The sequence below is a fragment of the Triticum aestivum genome, chromosome 6B, assembly GCF_018294505.1.
Source record: "Triticum aestivum cultivar Chinese Spring chromosome 6B, IWGSC CS RefSeq v2.1, whole genome shotgun sequence".
NCBI classification, from domain to species: Eukaryota; Viridiplantae; Streptophyta; class Magnoliopsida; order Poales; family Poaceae; genus Triticum; species Triticum aestivum.
Window position 1 is genome coordinate 537,206,162 of NC_057810.1, and position 6,000 is coordinate 537,212,161.

Sequence of the window (6,000 nt, forward strand, 5' to 3'; positions counted from 1 at the left end):
CAAGAACTACACTTTACTTGACTAACCACCTCTACATCTCATAACTTGTATGACATTCGTACCTGAGCTGGACATTCCAGTCTTCTTTTCTTTCTGCCTTTTATTTCTTATAGTTTTACTTCAATATTTCTCTTACTCTTAGAAGAAACAACAACTTTAAGAGTGGTGTGAGCCCTGAACTTCCTAGGCGTGTATGTCTCATTACATCCTTTGGTTTTGTTCTTTCTCTACAAGTTTTTCACCGTCAACACATGACTGGCTTTCTTCCGGATCATACACATTTCAGTCTTAAACATAGTTGAATTCACTAGAGTTTGCAAACAAAACACATTTTTAGACATCACATATATTTTTAGCCTTTGTTTGTTTCTTAAGACAATTTTCAGTTCCAAGAATATCACATAACTATCGCAAACATTATGAAGTTTGTGTTTCTCGGAAGCAAGCAGTCTGTAATGCAATTCTAGCTTTTGGATCGAAGGACATGAGTCTCATCACCCATAGCATCAACAAGAGAGTATTATAAACATGCAGTAGGACAAAATCCTCTTGACGCTTTTAGAGGACGATCCTCTCAAACATAAAGTTTCAACCAGATAAGTAGCAGACAATCAATTTCAACAACAAAGGTGGAACTGTGGGCCATAATTCTACAACTATAATGCAAACTACACGTAGACATTGTTCATAATTAATTTGCATGAGTTATTAAACTTAATTAGTACATAATTGTGCTCCCACTCAAATTGATATCTCTCATAATTGGTAGTGAGTGATTCAAGATCCAAATCTAGTTCTCACCCATTAATGTGGACATCACTGATGACGAGAATTTTGACCGATAGGCAAACTTTTGCCGATCATATCTCCATATAACTCATGTTCATCTTTCGATGCTTTGTGCTCCGAGCTCAGAACGATTCTGCTTGAACTTCAAGACAACCGAGTGCTATCTGCATACATTGTTTGCCATCTCCGTCTTACACCTCAAATCCCATTTGTACTCATGTGGACATGATGCACCTCGAAACGCTACGTGTTATAGACTGTTGCAACACCGGGAAGAGCACCTTTTAACTTGATATTTACTGTGAGAGATCACCCTAATAATTGACTACTGTGTAATCAAAGGGTGCAAACAACAAAGGGATAAACATCTCAGGCAATTCATAATAGCATGATATGGTATAGCCATGGGCGCCGGGAGTTCTCCATGACCGTCTTCAATCTCCAGTTGAAGCGACGTGACGACCAATATTTCATTGCCATGGCAACCATTTCAAAAATGTTGCCGTGGTGGCAATCTCAAAAAATGTTGCCGTGGCGACTGAGAGAGTCCTGGACTAGGGGTGTCCGGATAGACGAACTATCATCATCGGCCGGACTCCAAGACTATGAAGATACAAGATTGAAGACTTCGTCACGTGTCCGGATGGGACTTTCCTTGGCGTGGAAGGCAAGCTTGGCGATACGGATATGTAGATCTCCTACCATTGTAACCGACTCTGTGTAACCCTAGCCCTCTCCGGTGTCTATATAAACCGGATGGCTTTAGTCCGTAGGACGAACAACAATCATACCATAGGCTAGCTTCTAGGGTTTAGCCTCCTTGATCTCGTGGTAGATCCACTCTTGTAACACACATAATCAATATTAATCAAGCAGGACGTAGGGTTTTACCTCCATCAAGAGGGCCCGAACCTGGGTAAAACATCGTGTCCCTTGTCTCCTGTTACCATCCGCCTAGACGCACAGTTCGGGACCCCCTACCCGAGATCCGCCGGTTTTGACACCGACATTGGTGCTTTCATTGAGAGTTCCTCTGTGCCGTCGCAATCAGGAAGGATGCCTTTTCCCGTCTTTAAAGACGGCGCCATCGTCAAGGGAGCTTTGGCCGCCGGCCAAACTATCCGGCTAGGTGATTTTCTTATGACCGCCTGTTCGGCCACCGCTCCGACGATGACCTCTCAGGTCATCAAAAGTGATCTTCACGTCGGCTCGGAATTCGCCGAGCAGCTAGATCCGATTGAGCTCTCCTCCGTAAACGAGCTCTTGGATCTTCAATAGTCTTCGAGAACTTCGCATTGAACAATGCGAGGAAGCGAACACTCCGCAGCCTTGCCGAAGTATACCAGGTAGCAACAATAAATCCATGGAGTGACACGGCTATTACTTTCAGTGCCAGTGACGAACCTAAATTCCGGTCAGCCGGAGCACCAGTTGCATTGGTCCTCAGTCCGATAGTGGACGACTTCCGGCTTACAAAGGTACTAATGGACGGCGGCAGCAGATTGAACCTCATCTATGAGGAAACACTGCATAAAATGGAAATAGGCTGGAGTCGCATTGAGCGAAGCAACACAACCTTTAGAGGAATAATCCCTAGTAGGGAAGCATGCTGTACAGGGAAAATCACACTAGACGTGGTGTTCGGCACGCCTGATAATTACAGATCTGAGGAGGTCACATTTCAAGTGGCCCCGTGCAGCAGCAGATACCATGCTTTGTTAGGGGGAGAAGCATTCACAATTTTTCAAGCTCTACCCCATTACGGGTACATGAAGCTCAAAATGCCCGGACCCAACGGAATCATCACTCTTGCTAGTGATCCGGACACAGCGCTCCGCGCCGAAAACAAGACGGCCGCACTGGCCCTTGAGGCATTATCCGAAGCCCTGGCGGCTGAAGAACTAACTGTGTTGCGCTCCACGGTGGACAGGGATGACGTGATACTTGACAAAAGATCCAAGTCCACCTCCTTCAAGCCAGCAGACGAAATAGTCAAGTTCCAAGTCCATCCAACGGACGCCACAAAAACGGCCTCCATCGGGGCACAACTAAAACCTGATGTAGACGCCGCACTCAGAGAATTCCTACGAGAAAATTGGGACATTTTTGCCTGGCACCCTTCAGACATGCCAGGAATCCCACGCAGGCTAGCCGAGCACAGCCTGAACATCCTAAAAGGGTTCAAGCCCGTTAAACAGACTCTTCGGCGTTTCTCCGAACCCAAGAGACAAGCCATGGGAGAGGAGCTAGCAAAATTACTGGAAGCCGGATTCATCAGAGATATAAAACATCCGGAATGGCTAGCAAACCTGGTGATGGTACCAAAGAAGGACAAATCCTGGCGCCTATGTGTTGATTTCAAAGACCTAAATAAAGCCTGCCCAAAGGACCCCTTCCCCCTCCCCCGAATTGATCAAATCATCGACGCCACTGCAGGACACGATTCATTGTGTTTCCTCGATGCATACTCTAGCTACCACCAAATCAAGATGGCATAGTCAGACCAAGCCGCAATGGCATTCATCACCCCATACGGCCCATTCTGCTTCAACACGATGCCCTTCGGGCTCAAAAACGCCGGCGCAACATATCAGCACATGATTCAGACATGTCTGGCCAACCAGATCGGCAAAACAGTTGAAGCATACGTAGATGACGTGGTCATCAAATCCAAACATGTCGAAACTCTAGTACACGACTTGAGGCTCACATTCGACAATCTCCGAGCATATGACATTAAGCTCAACCCAGAAAAATGCGTTTTCGGCGTGCCAGCCGGAAAGCTCTTGGGCTTCATTGTATCCGGTAGAGGAATTGAGGCAAACCCAGCCAAGATCCGAGCTCTATCGCAATTGGATATCCCAAAAGACCTCAAGCAAATACAAAAATTGACCGGATGCGTGGCAGCTCTAAGCCACTTTATCTCCCGCTTAGGAGAAAAGGCATTACCCCTTTACCGCCTCCTGCGGTGCACCGAACACTTCGAGTGGACGGATGCCGCCACGAACGGACTCGAAGAAATCAAAGCCATACTGGCAACAATTCCGGTCCTGGCCGCGCCCAATACGGGCGAACCAATGCTATTATACATTGCAGCAACCCATCAAGTTGTAAGCGCGGTGCTCGTCGTCGAACGAGAAACAGACGGACACAAGTTTCCTCTCCAAAAACCAGTTTACTACGTGTCCACTGTCCTAACCCCATGCAAGTCACGGTACCCGCATTATCAAAAGATAGCATACGCGGTGTTCATGGCATCCCGGAAGCTGCGACACTATTTCCAAGAGTGTTCAATAACAGTGGCATCCGAAGTACCTCTTAATGATATTATAAACAACCGCGACGCAATGGGCCGGATTTCCAAATGGGCCATTGAGCTCCTCCCGTTCGATATAACTTACAAGCCACGGCGAGCTATCAAATGGCAGGTTTTGGCTGACTTCATTGCCGAATGGACCGAAGGCGAGCTGCCTAAAGAGTACGGCGCATATTCCAACTAGATCATGCACTTCGACGGCTCAAAAATGTTGGCTGGCCTGGGGGCTGGCGTCGTGCTGACGTCCCCTACAGGAGATACAGTCCAATACGTACTCCAGATAATGTACACGGACTCCAACAACGCAGCCGAATATGAGGCCCTTCTACATGGTCTTTGGATGGCAGTCTCCATGGGCATTCAACGCCTAGAGGTCCGTGGGGATTCAAACCTCGCGGTATCCCAAATAAATGGAGACTTTGACGCCAAAGATCCAAAAATGGCAGCTTATCGCAACACCGTCTTAAAGATGTCAGCCCGGTTTGAGGGGCTCGAATTTCATCATATAGCTCGGGAGAACAACTAGGTAGCAGACGTATTGGCACGCATCAGCGCAAAGCGCGATGCCGTCCCTCCCAATATCGTCCTAGAAAGGCTTTTCAAGCCATCCGTAACATGGGAGGGAGAGTCCGGAAACAACAGCTCGGACATAGCCACACTACCCCTCGCCAAACATTCTGACACAGTTGGTGGCTCTGCCAACGAAGCAACACCGTCATCCCAAACAATAATGGTAGTCATTGCCCAGTGCACAGAACCATTCCTAGCCTACCTAACTAGGCAGGAACTTCCCAAGGACCAAAATGAGGCCTGCTGCATAGTGCGGCGATCTAAAGCCTACAAAGTCCATGAGGGAGAGCTTTATAAGAAGAGCACAACTGGAGACCTTCAAAGGTGTATCTCCGAAGAAGAAGGGCGAAATCTTCTGGCTGAAATTCATGCCGGACTAGGTGGGCACCACGCCGCAGCCCGGGCCCTTGTAAGCAAGGCCTTCCGTATCGGATTTTATTGGCCGACGGCCCGGACAGATGCTCAGGACTTAGTGCAGTGATGCGTCGGTTGCCAATTATTCGCTAATCAAAGCCACATGCCGCCTAGCACCCTACAAACCATACCCATCACCTGGCCTTTTGCGGTCTGGGGGCTTGACATGGTTGGACCCCTTAAAGGAGGAACCCACAAGAAAAAATATCTACTGGTCATGGTGGACAAATTCACCAAACGGATAGAGGCCAAGCCTGTAAAGACGGCCGAATCCGGACCGGTGATAGACTTCATATCCGGGGTTGTACACCATTACGGCGTCCCCCACAACATCATAACTGACAACGACACAAACTTCACGGCCGACGAAGTTAAACTCTGGTGCAAAAACATGGGCATCAAGCTCGACTACGCTTCAGTCTATCACCCACAAACTAACGGTCAAGTCGAGCGAGCCAACGGTCTCATCATGAGCGGCATCAAACCCAGACTAGTGTGATCCCTCAAGTAATCTAACACGCACTGGGTAGGGGAGCTCGACTCCGTGCTCTGGGGGCTGCGGACCACGCCGAATCGCACTACCAGATTCACACCATTTTTTATGGTATACGGCGCAGAGGCAGTCCTGCCCTGCGACATAATTCATGACTCACCTTGCGTGCGCATGTACGAAGAAAGAGAAGCCTAGCTCGATCGGCAGGACAGCTTGGACATATTGGAGGAGGAACACGACGTGGCCAAAGCCCGTTCCGCATTCTATCAACAGCAGGCTCGACGATATCAAAGCAGAGAAGTACGGGCCAAAACTTATAACGTTGGTGAACTAGTTCTACGCCTGCCGGACAAGAAAAAGGACAAACTAAAGCCCAAATGGGAGGGTCCCTTCATAATCGACCAAGTACTGACTGGTG